At 56.7% G+C, this 17,865-nt stretch overlaps 1 protein-coding gene across 1 annotated transcript in view; it reads right to left on the bottom strand.

Moving 5' to 3' along the window:
• Positions 1–17,865, bottom strand: part of LOC140396076 (3 beta-hydroxysteroid dehydrogenase type 7-like) — a 174,441-nt gene that overhangs the window by 88,511 nt on the left and 68,065 nt on the right. The window lies entirely within an intron of this gene.

Raw genomic sequence — 17,865 nt, 5'->3', positions numbered from 1 at the left:
TGTGGGAGGAAACCGGAGCACCCGGAGAAAACCGCCGCAGGACGGGGAGAATGTGCGGACTCTGCACAGACCCAGGAATCGAACCTGGGACCCCGGAGCTGTGAAGCAACAGTGCTGTCCACTGTGCTACCGTGCTGCCCGCAAAGGGGACTGTTAGGAGTTTGGCTATGATCAATTGTCCCTTATTGTCCAAAGATATGGAGTTTGGGTGGGGTTCCGACGAAATGGCAGGCAGTAGGCCTAGCTCCTGTTTCAGAGTGTTAGTACAGACTTGCTGGGCCAAAGGCCTCCTCCTGCTCTGTGTGGTCCCTGCGATTTTATCTAAAAAGTGACAGATGATTGAAAGAGAAAAGCGGAAACAGGAAATCTGCACTTCAAACAGCAATAACAAGACCCACTTGTATGTACAGGAACTGAATCAGATACTCACTCACTCACCCTCAGCATGAAGCCTCTGACAGTGCGGCACTCCCGCAGTATTGACCCTCCGACAGTGCGGCACTCCTGCAGTACTGACCCTCCGACAGTGCGGCACTCCCTCAGTACTGACCCTCCGACAGTGCGGCACTCCCTCAGTACTGACCCTCCGACAGTGCGGCACTCCTGCAGTACTGACCCTCCGACAGTGCGGCACTCCCTCAGTACTGACCCTCCGACAGTGCGGCACTCCCTCAGTACTGACCCTCCGACAGTGCGGCACTCCCGCAGTACTGACCCTCCGACAGTGCGGCACTCCCACAGTACTGACCCTCCGACAGTGCGGCACTCCCTCATTACTGACCCTTCGACAGTGCGGCTCTCCCTCAATACTGACCCTCTGACAGTGCGCCGCTCCCTCAGTACTGGCCCTCCGACAGTGCGGGGCTCCCTCAGTACTGACCCTCCGACAGTGCGGGGCTCCCTCAGTACTGACCCTCCGACAGTGTGGCGCTCCCTCAGTACAGACCCTCCGATAGTGCAGCGCTCCCTCAGTACTGACCCTCCGACAGTGCGACGCTCCCTCAGTACTGACTCTCCGACAGTGCGGCACTCCCTCAGTACTGGCCATCTGACAGTGCGGCGCTCCGGCAGTACTGACCCTCCGACAGTGCGGCGCTCCCGCAGTACTGACCCTCTGACAGTGCGGCGCTCCCTCAGCACTGACCCTCCGACAGTGCGGCGCTCTCTCAGTACTGACCCTCCGACAGTGCGGTGCTCCCTCAGTACTGACCCTCCGACAGTGCGGCACTCTCTCAGTACTGACTCTCCAACAGTGCGGCACTCCCTCAGTACAGACCCTCCAACAGTGCGGTGCTCCCGCAGTACTGACCCTCCAACAGTGTGGCACTCCCTCAGTACTGACCTGTGACAGTGTGGCACTCCCTCAGTACTGACCCTCCGACAGTGCAGTGCTCCCTAAGTACTGACCCTCCGACAGTGCGGCGCTCCCTGAGTACTGACTCTCCAACAGTGCTGGCGCTCCCTAAGTACTGACCCTCCAACAGTGCGGCGCTCCCTCAGTACTGACCTGTGACAGTGTGGCACTCCCTCAGTACTGACCCTCCGACAGTGCGGCGCTCCCTCAGCACTGACCCTCCAACAGTGCGGTGCTCCCGCAGTACTGGCCCTCCAACAGTGCAGCGCTCCCTCAGTACTGGCCCTCCAACAGTGCGGTGCTCCCTCAGTACTGACCCTCCGACAGTGCGGCACTCCCTCAGTACTGACCCTCCGACAGTGCGGCGCTCCATCAGTACTGACCCTCCGACAGTGCAGCGCTCCCTCAGTACTGGCCCTCCAACAGTGCGATGCTCCCTCAGTACTGATCCTCCGACAGTGCGGCACTCCCTCAGTACTCCCCCTCCAACAGTCCGGCACTCCCTCAGTACTGACCCTCCGACAGTGCGGCGCTCCATCAGTACTGACCCTCCGACAGTGCGGCACTCCCTCAGTACTGACCCTCCAACAGTGCGGCACTCCCTCAGTACTGACCCTCCGACAGTGCGGCGCTCCATCAGTACTGACCCTCCGACAGTGCGGCGCTCCCTCAGTACTGACCCTCCAACAGTGCGGTGCTCCCTCAGTACTGACCCTCCTACAGTGCGGCGCTCCATCAGTACTGACCCTCCGACAGTGCGGCACCCTCAGTACTGACCCTCCAACAGTGCGGCACTCCCTCAGTACTGACCCTCCAACAGTGCGGCGCTCCATCAGTACTGACCCTCCGACAGTGCGGCACTCCCTCAGTACTGACCCTCCAACAGTGCGGCACTCCCTCAGTACTGGCCCTCCAGCAGTGCGGTGCTCCCTCAGTACTGACCCTCCGACAGTGCGGCACTCTCTCAGTACTGACCCTCCAACAGTGCCGCACTCCCTCAGTACTGACCCTCCAACAGTGCGGCGCTCCATCAGTACTGACCCTCCGACAGTGCGGCGCTCCCTCAGTACTGACCCTCCAACAGTGCGGCGCTCCCGCAGTACTGACCCTCCGACAGTGCGGCGCTCCCTCAGTACTGACCCTCCGACAGTGCGGTGCTCCCTCAGTACTGACCCTCCGACAGTGCGGCGCTCCCTCAGTACTGACCCTCCGACAGTGCGGTGCTTTCTCAGCACTGACCCTCCGACAGTGCAGCACTCCCTCAGTACTGACCCTCCGACAGTGCGGTGCTCCCTCAGTACTGGCCCTCCAACAGTGCGGCGCTCCCTCAGTACTGACCCTCCAACAGTGCGGCGCTCCATCAGTACTGACTCTCCAACAGTGAGGTGCTCCCTCAGTACTGACACTCCAACAGTGCGGTGCTCCCTCAGTACTGACCCTCCAACAGTGCGGCACTCCCTCAGTACTGACCTCCGACAGTGCTGGCTCTCCCTCAGTACTGACCCTCCAACAGTGCGGCGCTCCATCAGTACTGACTCTCCAACAGTGCGGCGCTCCATCAGTACTGACTCTCCAACAGTGAGGTGCTCCCTTAGTACTGACCCTCCAACAGTGCGGTGCTCCCTCAGAACTGACCCTCCAACAGTGCGGCGCTCCATCAGTACTGACTCTCCAACAGTGCGGCGCTCCCGCAGTACTGGCCCTCCAACAGTGCGGTGCTCCCTCAGTACTGACCCTCCGACAGTGCGGCGCTCCCTCAGTACTGACCCTCCAACAGTGCGGTGCTCCCTCAGTACTGAATCTCCAACAGTGCGGTGCTCCCTCAGTACTGACCCTCCAACAGTGCGGTGCTCCCTCAGTACTGACCCTCCGACAGTGCGGCGCTCCCTCAGTACTGACCCTCCAACAGTGCGGTGCTCCCTCAGTACTGACCGTCTGACAGTGCGGCTCTCCCTCAGTACTGGCCCTCCAACAGTGCGGCGCTCCATCAGTACTGACTCTCCAACAGTGCGGCACTCCCTCAGTACTGACCCTCCAACAGTGCTGTGCTCCCTCAGTACTGACCCTCCGACAGTGCTGTGCTCCCTCAGTATTGACCCTCCAACAGTGCGGCGCTCCATCAGTACTGACTCTCCAACAGTGCGGTGCTTCCTCAGTACTGACCCTCCAACAGTGCGGTGCTCCCTCAGTACTGACCCTCTGACAGTGCGGCTCTCCCTCAGTACTGGTCCTCCAACAGTGCGGTGCTCCCTCAGTACTGACCCTCCAACAGTGCGGCTCTCCCTCAGTACTGGTCCTCCAACAGTGCAGTGCTCCCTCAGTACTGACCCTCTGACAGTGCGGCTCTCCCTCAGTACTGGTCCTCCAACAGTGCGGTGCTCCCTCAGTACTGACCCTCCAACAGTGCGGTGCTCCCTCAGTACTGGTCCTCCAACAGTGCGGTGCTCCCTCAGTACTGACCCTCTGACAGTGCGGCTCTCCCTCAGTACTGGTCCTCCAACAGTGCGGTGCTCCCTCAGTACTGACCCTCTGACAGTGCGGCTCTCACTCAGTACTGGTCCTCCAACAGTGCGGTGCTCCCTCAGTACTGACCCTCCAACAGTGCGGCTCTCCCTCAGTACTGGTCCTCCAACAGTGCAGTGCTCCCTCAGTACTGACCCTCTGACAGTGCGGCTCTCCCTCAGTACTGGTCCTCCAACAGTGCGGTGCTCCCTCAGTACTGCCCCTCCAACAGTGCGGTGCTCCCTCAGTACTGGTCCTCCAACAGTGCAGTGCTCCCTCAGTACTGGCCCTCTGACAGTGCGGCTCTCCCTCAGTACTGACCCTCCAACAGTGCGGCACTCCCTCAGTACTGACCCTCCGAGAGTGCGGCACTCCCTCAGTACTGGCCCTCTGACAGTGCGGCTCTCCCTCAGTACTGACCTCCTGACCCACACTCCCTCGCATGGACCCTCTGACAGTGCCGCACTCCCTCAGCACTGACCCTCCAACAGTGCCGCACTCCTCAGTGCTGACCTTCCAACAGTGCCACACTCCCTCAGTACTGACCCTCCGACAGTGCCACGCTCCCTCAGTACTGACCCTCCGACAGTGCCGCGCTCCCTCAGTACTGACCCTTGTAGTGATCTCTATATGTGCATGTGCACAAGAGGTTAATGTGAAATCAGTAGCACCACATGATCACTACAGGGCCGGACCAACAGGGGTATAAAAAGCAACCACATTGGGTATCTGGTTCTCTGGGGGGTGCACTGTGACCAGAGCAATAGCAGAGTAGTTCAGATGGCGAGTGGAGTTACGAATAGTTACTGTAGTTAGATCTTGTTAACCTTATTGCTAGTAGCAAAGTTAAAGTAAAGAACTCATGCAATTATTGTTATAGTTACTCAATAAACATTTTGTTACTACTGGATGAGTTCTATTGCTCTTATTAGCCTTAGTTTATTAGCTCTGATTATGTCAACTTTGCTCATGAGTCGCCAGGTATCTTTCTGATACCGCCACGTGGTTCAAGCTCGAGTTATGATTAATAAATCAGCACACCGCTTAGAAAGATTGAAATCAACGGTCATTTATTATATACAACAAGTAATGCTTACACAATAATGCTATTCTCTATATTGAAACCTATCACACTGGCCAATACTTAACTTTAGGAAGAGCCCACCAGGTCAGGGAAACGAATGGCTTATCGAATCGGATCTGGCCCGCGGGATTCAAAAAGGCTGATACGGGTCGATGGCTAGGAGTCTTTATCGGGTAGCGATCGCTGGAGTCAAACTTACAGTTTCTGGTCGATGTTCGTGCGAAGGTCGCGAGCAGGAGAAGAAGGGAGAGAGAGAGAGATCTGAACTTGGCCCCTTACTTTATAGGGCCCAGGGGCTTCCCGCCTCCCGGGGCGGCCCTTGACCCTGAGTCCCAAGTGATTGGACTTGTTCCCAATCACTGGGTTCGATACGTCCAATAACGGGCCGATTCCTCGATCGGGGGGTGGTCGTTCAGCTGCCTTTGTTTCGGCCACTGCAGGCGCCGACAGGTCTGGCCCGGTATTCAATTGCTAATATGTTGCAATTGTTCCCGGGGATAGCCGATTAAACTGCAGATGTCTGGGTTGATGTGCTGATAATGGTCTTGAGTATCGATCTGGGCCGACTTCCCCAGAGCCGAATATGCTATTCTGTCTGCAGCTGTCCGTTTGTGCCCTGTTGGCTGCTTTTCCCATCAGCCTTTTCGGTGAGCCATTTTAAATCGTGTTTTGGCCAAATTAATAGGGAATCAGCCATTTTAGGTGGCTACAGTTCGAGTCTTCATCGAGATTCAGAAGACCTCCTCATTAGCCAAGGATTGAGTAGCACATGTTACCTACCACACAGGTAACAAAACATGGTACCAGTGTGATGTTGTACGAATTAAGTAATGGCAGGATGGGAAAACTGGTCAACTATTCGGTACAATGTAAGAAAAGCTGACCTAGCCATTTCAATGTACCAGACCCCTTTGTAAGACCGATAAGGCCGACTCCGCATAACCTAAAGCATGAATAAGATCAGAGAAGGTCAAGCTATTCCAAAATGCCTGACCTCTGTAATTTCTGATAAGGCTAACTCGTCATATCCCAGGGAGGTATGAATAAGACAAGATAAGGAATGGATGAGTCTCCTACGACCTTTTAATGTTCTATCAGAGGACAAGATAATGGTATGAGTGATGAGACAAAGAGTCCTTGGAGGTCAGCAGGTTCATTACATTGCTTCCGTTTCTACTTCCGATCGAATTCCTGACTAAGCTGTAGTCACGCAATCTTGATAATGATAATGTATAAATACTGAACTGATTTTCTGTAAAAGCGCGGACTTGAGTAGGAATCAGCAGTGGTAGTAACTGCTCTCCGACCTCAACTTTCAGCCAAAACTGCATGCGGTCGTTTCGTAAATAAAGCCTTGTTATTTTACCATAACAATCTATTGTTGAGTCTTTACCACAGTCAAAGAAGCATGAAAATATTGACTTCTACATTTGGTGCAAGCGAGCAGATACCAATACCCTGGGCGCGATTCTCCGCTCCCGCGCTGGTTGGGAGAATCGCCTGGGTCGCCAAATTTTCCCGCGACGCCGGTCTGACGCCCTCCCGCGATTCACGGAAGCGGCCAGATCGGCACAATCGCATTTTGCACGGCGCGGTACAGCGAATCGCCCGAGACAGCCAAAATGGCGATTCACCGGTACCCCCGCGATTCTCCGGGGCCTGCCTGCCCAAAACGGCGGGTTCCCCCCGGTGCCGTCCACACCTGGTCGCTGCCGGCGGGAACAGTGCGGGAACACTGGGGGGGGGGGGGGGGGGGCGTGCGGGGGGGGGGGGGGGGGGGGGGCAAGGTGGGATCCTGCACCGGGGGGGGGGGGGCCTCAAATGGGGTCTGGCCCACGATCGGTGCCCACCGATTGTCGGGCCGGCCTCTCTGAAGGAGGACCTCCTTTCTTCCGCAGCCCCGCAAGATCCGTCAGACATCTGCTTGCGGGGCGGACTCGGAGAGGACGGCAACTACGCATGCACGGGTGACGCCAGTTATGCGGCGCCGGCCGCGTCATGTATGTGGGGCCGCCTTTACGCGCCGCCAAGGCCTGGTGGCGTAAATGATGCGGCGCCGCTCCTAGCCCATTATCGGGCCCTGAATCGGTCGGGATAAGGGCCGTGTCACGACGGCGCGAACACTCTGCCTCCATTTCGGAGAATCCCGCCCCCTGAGTGAACTCCGTGGGGGACTGAAGAAGTGATCGAGCCACGACCCGGAGAGAAGAGACGGACACCGGCACAAGGTAAGATTCACCTTGGTCTCTCTCTCTCTCTCTCGGATCGGTGGTTCGACCCCTCATCCCTGATGGAGGAAACTAACAGGTGATGGTACTCAAATCTAAATTGGACTGTGAGTAGAGTGTCTAGGGTCAGGGACCCGATTGTGGTTAGCCTCAGGTCAGGGACCTCTTGATCTCGTTTTCGATCCAAATCAGGTTTATACAGGCTTAAGTTTGGGTCAGGGACCCTGTGATTTGATTTTGGTACCAGGAATTTTTTGAACATTTGTTGCCAGAGCCACAGTATACTCACTTTATGGGACAGAGTTCAGACAAACCAGGGGGCAATTCTCCTTTGCTTTTTATGTGTTCTGAGACCCCTTCTCAAGAACGTAATTTCCAAAGATTATCTGCTGGACTGAACATTAAATTGGGTAAAGATATTTGGCCACTAGGTGTCACATGGAACTTGGAAAATTGCACTGCGGCTGAAAAAAACTATTTGGTCAAAAAATGCAGTTTCCAAATGGAAAACTTTAATTCCAGAATGGAAAAAAGAGTTGACTAGGTGCCACGAACAATCACTATTGATGAGTTGGAGGGATAACGCCCATAAAAAAGGGGTTGATGAGTGTGTGGACGGTAAATCAAAGAATTGGGAAACTTTAAAGTAATAAGAAATCTCCAAGCAATAGACAGGTCGGGCTAGCACATCAGATTAAACAACAGGAGGATCCTCCCAGGTGCCCTGGCATGCCGAAGTTTCCCTACTCAGGCGATACAGAGGAAGAGGAGAAATTGACCCCTAGACCCTCCCTTTATCCAGCGCTACCTGCTGCTTCATTGGCACCGTCCCAAGTCCAGCCTCCCCCTCATGGTCCCGCTGCCAATGATTTTCCCGCTGCTGCTTCTCCCGCAGCATCACGCACTCGGTCACAAATGCAACTCCTGAATATGGAACAACCCTCCACTGCCTCTAACCCCTATTGACTAGCCCAATCGAACTTTCCGGTCCTCTCAGCGGACCACTCTGACGAGCCCACGGCTATGATTTACATAGAAGGCGTGCCTATCCCCTTCTTGACTGACACCGGCGCGACTAATTCTACGTTAGACTGGACATTAATTCAGAAGCATAGATTTCCCCTCTCTGACAAGCATGTGGAACTTGCTGGTTTCATGGGGGAAGGTGCTGTTTATCCGCTTACAAAGCCGCTCTCTGTTCAATTTGAGGGCCGGGAATGTTGCATCCCTTTCACATGTCGCTCTTTGCTACGATCATACGGGATGCTCGACTGAATTGGAGAGCATTTACCAAGAGGCCCTCGGTTCTCTACAATCCGTTTCCTTTGTTGGCCTCGCTGAGGGTAAAGAAGGTTCTGCCTTTCTTGTTGAGGTACCCCATGGGCTCTGGCACCAGTCGGGGCTCGTGTCACCCCACGTCACCCTTACTATCAACAAAGGCTACAGTGCCAAAACCCCGTCTATAAACAGGTCTCCCATCCTCCTAATACCTGCCCTATACCAGCCTTGGTACCCCCCCATCCATCCTACCCGGAGCAAATCTGTGGTTATTCCTTATCGGGGTCCACACAGAGGCCCTCTCCTCTCCCGTGTCTCCTCCACTGCCCCCAGATCCACAGTGCCGCCGTCACCACTGGACTTGTGGTGTATCGCACCGGCAAGAACGGCAGTGGAGCCGTGACTAGTGCCCCTAGACTGGTGCCTCTACACGACACCGCCTCCAGCTGCCCCCACGCCGCCCCTCCTCCATCATCCATTTCCTAATCATGGCCACATTGGCCGCCCAGTAATAACTGCAGAAGTTTGGCAGAGCCAGTCCTCCCCCGCCCGACTACGCTCCAAGAATACCCTTTTGACTCGCAGGGTTTTATTCGCCCATACAAATCCCGTAACAATTACCCGGGGCTGTTTAGCACAGGGCTAAATCGCTGGCTTTGAAAGCAGACCAAGGCAGGCCAGCAGCATGGTTCGATTCCCGTAACAGCCTCCCCGAACAGGCGCCGGAATGTGGCGACTAGGGGTTTTCACAGTAACTTAATTTGAAGCCTACCCGCTTAAAAAACAACTTGGGGATGAAAATGGGGAGGCACTGAAATACAAAGAGGAACCTGGGGAGAACCGTCATCTTCACAGACTGCACCCGCCCTGCCAGGGAAAGTGGGAGCATATCCCACCTTTTAAACTCTCCCTCCATCTGCTCCACGAGCCGGGTTAAGCTGAGCCTGTGCAGGGCATCCCAGCTCCTGGCCACTTGTATCCCCAAGTACCGAAAGCTCCTCTCCACTATCCTGAGCGGGAGCTCCCTCAGTCTCTCCTCCTGGCACCGAGCGTGGACCACGAACAGCTCACTCTTCCCCACGTTCAACTTATACCCCGAGAACCTCATGACCTCCCCCATCCCCTCTAACGCGTCCGAAATATACAACAGCAGGTCATCCGCGTAGAGGGAGACCCGGTATTCCTCCCTCCCGCGCACCAGCCCCCTCCAATCGCTCGAAGTCCTGATCGCAATGGCCAACGGCTCAATTGCCAGGGCAAACAGCAATGGGGACAGGGGGTGGTTTGTTATGTTGTAGGTGTAACATACGCGGCTTCCTTGTGGTGCACTTGACAAAGGACGGTTCAGACGTGGAGCTAACTTCAACACGTTTATTAAACTATTTACACTTCTATTACTCGGGTACGACACTACTGCTAATCCTACTATAGCTACCCAGACTGACTAACCAGTTGCTGCAATCCACGTGGTGGGAGTGATATTGAATCAACCCTGTGTCTGTACTCACTGACTGTCTCCACTGGAAAGAGGCAGATCATGTGTGTGGTGCCCTTTATATATGGGTAATGCCCTCCTGTGGTGGTGTCACCTCCGTGTGTATCGCGAATGTCCATTGGTCGTGTCCTATCTAACTGATCTATTGATTGAGTGTGTGTGTGTGATATTTCTGGTGCTCCCTCTAGTGTCTAGCTAGCCTATATACATTTACATTGATCCCCCCCTTTTTTATATGTTACATATTTTCTGTCCACTTTGAGAAAATTGAACAAAAAACCAGGTAGGTAGGTTAAGGTGTATACAAGTCATGGGAACAGTGATTAAACAATAAGTCCAAATCATTCGTGTGAGTCCAAAAACCATCAATCATCATGGTCAAATATCTCTCTTGGTTATGAACGGCATCAACGTCCCTGTGCCACAGGAACCAAGAAGTGGTCAAATCACTTTGCTGTCTGATTTGGAGTCCCTTTCTTTTTACGATGTTTGTGATGGTGCTGTCGGATGGCATCTTGTGGCTGATAAGGTGTTGACGTTGAAGAGGTACCATCAACAGTATCATTCAAGGTCATGGATGTGCCATATGTTGAAGTTGGATAAGACTGTACACACTGGTTCTGGCCACATGCTTTGCTGGAAGGGTGATCCTGCTGAGAACCGTTGAAGCTTGTTGAATTGGAGACAGAATTGCTGCTGGCATAAATACCTGGTGATGGTGTAAAACTAGAACCTTGCATCTGATAGGAATATGCTGTCTGGCCAGGCTGGGGTGCAGCAAATCCTGGGCTGTAACTAAGGCATCCAGTCTGTAGTGCAGATTGCGCTTGCGGTAGTCCTCCTTCGGTCTTGATTCCATTAGTGGGCAATCCGTAGTGCTGGCCTGTTTGAGAATTTGCTGCATAGACTGCTGGCTGCTGCATGCCTGAATACTGGGTTTGTCCAGCATGAGCTGTCATTGGCTGCACTGCGGGTGTGGAAAGAAATGTGTGGATATAGCTTTGGTGAATATTGGTGTATTCCTCTTGGACTGTAGCCGCTGCTTGTTATTACTGCCCCAGTGTAATTGTTGAGTGATCCATCTCCTGTCGTTGTGGCATCTGCTGTCACCCTGAGCGTGCCATCACTGAGGTTGCGGCACTCCCTGTCTGGAGTAAAGTCCGGCTTACGTGAATCAGAGTCGGCGTTTGGTTGCTCCCCATCTGGAGTCTTGTCTGTTTTAACTGAGTCAGTGTTGGTTTGTTGATGCTCCCTGACCGGAGTCTTTGCAGGTTCACTGGAGTCAGCTGAGATTTCTTGAAGCTGCACGTCTGGAGTCGGAACGTGCAGGAATGCATTGACTTGTGGAGAGGTTCGAGCGAATGAGGGTGGAAGTATCATGGTGTCACCGGAGTCACCAGTGTTCTCACAGTGATCGTCGAGTGTCTCTGTACACAGTAGCTGAGGTCTGTCACTTTGCACATCTTGCATGGGAAGTGGGATGCAGTAGTCACTCATCTCACATACCGTGGGTAGAGCCTCAGTAGCTGTTGTTTACTTGGGTTGGGTAAATTGTCAGAGTCTTCACCTGGTGGCGCAAACAATGTGGGTGGTCTGTCATTGCCTTGCTGTTGACCTTCATTTGGGCTTGGACTGTCATCGTCGCTTTGTTCTTCACTGTAGCATGATAGACCGTCATGGTCGTCCTGCTGTGCACTGGAGCGTGGTAGACTGTCGTAGTCTTCTTGCTGTTTACTTGAGCATGGTAGACTTGCATCGTCTGCCGCTAGTTGGTCAGAGGAGGTTGCTAGACCCTCATGGTCTTGTTCCTGCAAGGACTGCGCGTCAGAGTCTTGCGTTGCTTCTATCGTGGAGGCTGTCCACGAGCTCGCTGCGGAGGCCTGTGACACTGGAGTCACTTCTTGTTCGTGCAAGGACTGCGCTCTGGAGTCTTGCGTTTCTGCAATCGTGGAGGCTGTCCACGAGCTTGCTGCGGAGGCTTGTGACACCGGAGTCACTTCTTGTTCATGCAAGGACTGCGGTGTAGAGTCTTGCATGTCTATTTTCGTAGAGTCGGGAACCCTGAGCGGTGCATGGACCACTCTCTGTGTGGCAGCAGGCCGCTCTCTGTGGGCTTGTGCCGCTCTCTGTCTCTTGGTTTCAGGCTGCAGCATCATCCTGCACTCACGAGTTGGGCTGTCATATCTGCTGGGCTGAAGGTCCACAAATCCGAAGAATCCGTCGTCGGGGTCGTCAATGTGCAACACGACCAGTTGCGGTTCGGATTTGGTACTGGGGTAGCCTCCCAAGTTGAAAGTTTTGTCTGAGTCGTTGTCTTCTAGGACCACATCATCACTGTTTGCGTCGGAGCTGGCATTGGGCTCGCGAGGTCCAGAGAAAATGTAAAGGTCGGTTTCGAAGTATTCAAGGTCGGAATCATCGGTTTGGGCATAGGTAACTGCTTGTTGCAGGGTTATTCGGAGGTTAATTTCATTTCCTGGTTCAATTTGAGGCATTGCGCTGTCATTCCAGGTGAAGAAAGGTTGTTTTACGGCTTTAAAAGATTTTTTCTTTGATTTGGGACGTTTCCCCTTTAAATGGGCGTGGTCCGGGGCCTCTGACATCATGACGCATGTGACATCATACAGAGGCAGCGTTTGACCGCTGTTCCTGTACCGATGGCCGTTTTCGTGGATGCGCATGCGCGGCGTCTCGCGCAACTGCGCAAATGCAGTCCCTTTAGAAAGGTGGCCACCGATCAAAACTGTTCTCTGCTCCGGGATCTCGGCCTCGTGGTGAGTACTGGCGCTTCTCTTACCTTTTCTTGCTGGTTGGAGTGTGTTTTCCTCACAGTATTTGCCGAATTTGTCCAGGACTGCCTGGAAGTCGCTCCTCTTTTGCCCCTTGGAGAACTTGAATTTTTTAAAGATTTCTTCTGCTCTGGCACCGGCGATGGTGAGGAGAAGCTCTGTCTTTTCAGCATCGGCCTGGTCTTCCAGTTCGGCTGCTACCAGGAAGAGTTCAAACATTTGCCAGAATACCCGCCAGTTTTCACGGAGATCGCCGTGGCACTGGAGATGCTGCGGACCCGGATGTCGAACACCTTGCCTGGGTATCGTTACTGGTTGTCACTGTACGCTGAGGTATGGCTATATGGATTGAAACAGTTCAGTCCTGTAACCATTATTTGTTATGTTCTAGGTGTAACATCAGTGGCTTCCTTGTGGTGCACTTGACAAAGGAAGGTTCAGACGTGGAGATAACTTCAACACGTTTATTAAACTATTTACACTTCTATTACCCGGGTTCGACACGACTGCTAATCCTACTATAGCTACCCAGACTGACTAACCAGTTGCTGCAATCCACGTGGTGGATGTAATATTGAATCAACCCTGTGTCTCTACTCACTGACTGTCTCCACTGGAAAGAGGCAGATCATGTGTGTGGTGTCCTTTATATATGGGTTGGTGTAATGCGGAGGGTGTCACCTCCGTGTGTATCGTGAATGTCCATTGGTCTTGTCCTATCTAACTGATCTATTGGTTGAGTGTGTGTGTGTGATATTTCTAGTGCTCCCTCTAGTGCCTAGCTAGCCTACATGCATTTACATTGATTCACATCACCACAGGGGACACCCCTGTCTCGTCCCCCGGTGCAGCCTGAAATATTCTGGCCTTAGCCGGTTCGTGGACACACTTGCTACAGGGGACTGATACAACAGCTTGACCCACCCTATAAATCCCTCCCCAAATCCAAACCTGCCTAGTGCCTCCCACAGATACTCCCACTCCATCCTGCCAAAGACCTTCTCCTAGTCCATCGCAGCCACCACCTCCACCTCCCCCCCTTCGAGGGCATCATGATGATATTCAGGAGCCTCCTCACGTTCGTGTTCAGCTGCCTGCCCTTAACAAAACGCGTCTGGTCCTCCCCAGTCACTCCCGGGACACAGTCCTCTATTCTGGTGGCCAGAACTCCTCAACCAGCCTTGCCCTCTCTTCCCGCTCCACCCTCTCCCTGTGCACCTGAATCGAAATAAACTCTCTCTAACTACAGCCGTGCATTGTGGATAGCACAATTGCTTCACAGCTCCAGGGTCCCAGGTGCGATTCCCGGCTTGGGTCACTGTCTGTGCGGAGTCTGCACGTTCTCCCCGTGTGTGCGTGGGTTAGGGGACCTAACCCCTCCCCCTTCCCCTGCCAATCAGCCAGACCCCTGCCTGGGCCAGCCCATGACCTGCGTCACAAGCCCCTCCAGGCCCAGCCTTGGATGTCCATCGCCATCTCTCTCTCCCCAACTGCGCCACACCAACCACACCCATGTCAGCATACCCCCTCCCCAAACAAAGAAACGACCCCACCGCCTCCCCCACACATTTCTCCTGGCAACCCCCACTTCACTTCCATTAACTAGCCTGCCCAGCTGGCATGGTGGCCCTGCCCAAGGCCTGTAACCTCCCCACCCCCTCCAAACCACCCCCCTCAACCACCAACAAACAGAAAAGAACACAAAAAAGCACACTGACCATCACCGCACCCCCATCGAAATCCACCCCAAAATAACCCCATCAGACATTTTACCATGCACTCAAAGGTCCTTTCCAAAGGTCAGTGTCCTCACACACCTCCCAGTCCATGGTCTCTCATAAAGTCCACAGAATCCCGACAGTGCAGAAGGGGGCTGTTCGGCCCATCGTGTCTGCACCGGCCCCTGGAAAGAGCCCTCCTCCACCCATCCCCGTAACCCAGTAACCCCACCTAACCTTTTGGACACTAAGGCGTAATTGATCACGGCCAATCCACCTAACCTGCTGATCTTTGGACTGTGGGAGGAACCCGGAGCACCTGAAGGAAACCCACGCACACACGGGGAGGACGTGCAGACTCCGCACAGTCACCCAAGGCTGGAATTGAACCCAGGACCCTGGAACTGTGAGGCAGCAGTGCTAACCACTGTCCCACCGTGCCGCCCCATCACCTCCTCCGGCAAGTCAAAATAAAACTCTTGCTTCTGATGATTCACCCACAAGTGGGCAGGGTACAAAACCCCAAACTTCACGCCCTTCTATTTTTAAAATTTAGAGTACCCAATTCTTCTTTTCCAATTAAGGGGCAATTTAGCGCGGCCAATCCACCTACTCTGCACATCTTTGGGTTGTGGGGGTGAAACCCACGCAGACACGGGGAGAAGTGCAAACTCCACACGGACAGTGACCCAGGGCCGGGGTCTAACCTGGGTTCTCGGCGCTGTGAGGCAGTAGCGCTAATCCACTGCGCCACCCTGCTGCCCTAACTACACTCCCTTCTTGACGAGGGCATCTTTACCCGGTTGGACCTGGCTCTCCTCCTCGTCAACTCTGCACCCAAGTTCTGATAGACCCGCAGCTCACTCTCTTCCCAGATGCACCTCATGGTCAGGCTCTCCCACTGCACAATCTTCTACTTGTCCCAGAAACGGTGCAACCCCACTGCCATCGGCCTGGACAGATCGCCCACCTGCGTCTCGCCACCTGCGTCTCACCCACATGCGGCTCGCCCACCTGGCGGCTCGCCCACCTGCGGCTCGCCCACCTGGCGGCTCGCCCACCTGCGTCCGCCCACCTGCGTCTCGCCACCTGCGTCTTGCCCACCTGCGTCTCGCCCACCTGCGTCTCGCCCACCTGGCGGCTCGCCCACCTGCATCTCGCCCACCTGGCGGCTCGCCACCTGCGGCTCAACCACCTGCGTCTCGCCCACCTGGCGGCTCGCCACCTGCGGCTCACCCACCTGCATCTCGCCCACCTGCATCTCGCCCACCTGGCGGCTCGCCACCTGCGGCTCACCCACCTGCATCTCGCCCACCTGCATCTCGCCCACCTGGCGGCTCGCCACCTGCGGCTCACCCACCTGCATCTCGCCCACCTGCATCTCGCCCACCTGCGTCTCGCCACCTGCGGCTCACCCACCTGCATCTCGCCCACCTGGTGGCTCACCCACCTTCGGTTCACCCACCAGGCGTCTCGCCCACCTGCGTCTCGCTCACCTGCGTCTCACCAACCTGGCGGCTCACCCACCTGCGTCTCGCCCACCTGCATCTCGCCCACCTGCGGCTCACCACCTGGCGGCTTGCCCACCTGCGTCTCGCCCACCTGCGGCTCGCCCACCTGCGTCTCGCCCACCTGCGGCTCACCACCTGGCGGCTCGCCCACCTGGCGGCTCGCCCACCTGCGTCTCGCCCACCTGCGTCTCGCCCACCTGCGGCCCGCCCACCTGCGTCTCGCCCACCTGCGTCTCGCCCACTTGCGGCTCACCCACCTGCGTCTCGCCCACCTGCGGCTCGCCCACCTGCGTCTCGCCCACCTGCGGCTCACCACCTGGCGGCTTGCCCACCTGCATCTCACCCACCTGCATCTCGCCCACCTGCTGATCGCCCACCTGCATCACGCCCACCTGCGTCTTGCTCACCTGACGGCACGCCCACCTGCGGCTCGCCCACCTGCGGCACGCCCACCTGCGGCTCGCCCACCTGGCGGCTCGGCCACCTTTGGTTCACCCACCTGGCGGCTCGCCCACCTGCGCCTCGCCCACCTGCGTCTTGCCCACCTGCGTCTCGCCCACCTGCGTCTCGCCCACCTGCGTCTCGCCCACCTGGCGGCTCGCCCACCTGCGGCTCACCCACCTGCGGCTCGCCCACCTGGCGGCTCACCCACCTGTGTCTCACCCACCTGCGTCTCGCCCACCTGCGGCTCGCCCACCTGCGTCTCGCCCACCTTCGGTTCACCCACCTGCATCTCGCCCACCTGCGTCTCGCCCACCTGGCGGCTCGCCCACCTGCGTCTCGCCCACCTGCGTCTCGCCCACCTGCGTCTCGCCCACCTGCATCTCGCCCAACTGGCGGCTCGCCCACCTGCAGCTCACCCACATGCGCCTCGCCCACCTGCGGCTCACCCACCTGTGCCTCGCCCACCTGCGTCTCGCGCACCTGCGGCTCGCCCACCTGCGTCTCGCCCACCTGGCGGCTCGCCCACCTGCGGCTTGCCCACCTGGCGGCTCACCCACCTGCGTCTCGCCCACCTGCATCTCGCCCACCTGGCGGCTCGCCAACTGCGGCTCAACCACCTGCGTCTCGCCCACCTGCATCTCGCCCACCTGGCGGCTCGCCACCTGCGGCTCACCCACCTGCGTCTCGCCCACCTGCGTCTCGCCCACCTGCGTCTCGCCCACCTGCGGCTCACCACCTGGCGGCTTGCCCACCTGCATCTCACCCACCTGCATCTCGCCCACCTGCTGATCGCCCACCTGCGTCTCGCCCACCTGCGTCTCGCCCACCTGCGTCTCGCCCACCTGCGGCTCGCCCACCAGGCGGCTCGGCCACCTTCGGTTCACCCACCTGGCGGCTCGCCCACCTGCGCCTCGCCCACCTGCGTCTCGCCCACCTGCGTCTCGCCCACCTGGCGGCTCGCCCACCTGCATCTCGCCCATCTGCGTCTCGCCCACCTTCGTCTCGCCCACCAGCGTCTCGCCCACCTGGCGGCTCGCCCACCTGTGGCTCACCCACCTGCGGCTCGCCCACCTGGCGGCTCACCCACCTGTGTCTCGCCGACCTGCGTCTCGCCCACCTGCGGCTCGCCCACCTGCGGCTCGCCCACCTTCGGTTCACCCACCTGCATCTCGCCCACCTGCGTCTCGCCCACCTGGCGGCTCGCCCACCTGCGTCTCGCCCACCTGCGTCTCGCCCAACTGGCGGCTCGCCCACCTGCGTCTCGCCCACCTGCGTCTCGCCCAACTGTCGGCTCGCCCACCTGCAGCTCACCCACCTGCGCCTCGCCCACCTGCGGCTCGCCCACCTGCGTCTCGCCCACCTGGCGGCTCGCCCACCTGCCTCTCACCCACCTGCGTCTCGCCCACCTGCGTCTCGCCCACCTGACGGCTCGCCCACCTGCGGCTGGCCCACCTGCGACTTG

Source organism: Scyliorhinus torazame, chromosome 19, assembly GCF_047496885.1.
Source record: "Scyliorhinus torazame isolate Kashiwa2021f chromosome 19, sScyTor2.1, whole genome shotgun sequence".
Taxonomy (NCBI): domain Eukaryota; kingdom Metazoa; phylum Chordata; class Chondrichthyes; order Carcharhiniformes; family Scyliorhinidae; genus Scyliorhinus; species Scyliorhinus torazame.
This window is presented reverse-complemented; position numbering and strand designations above follow the sequence as displayed.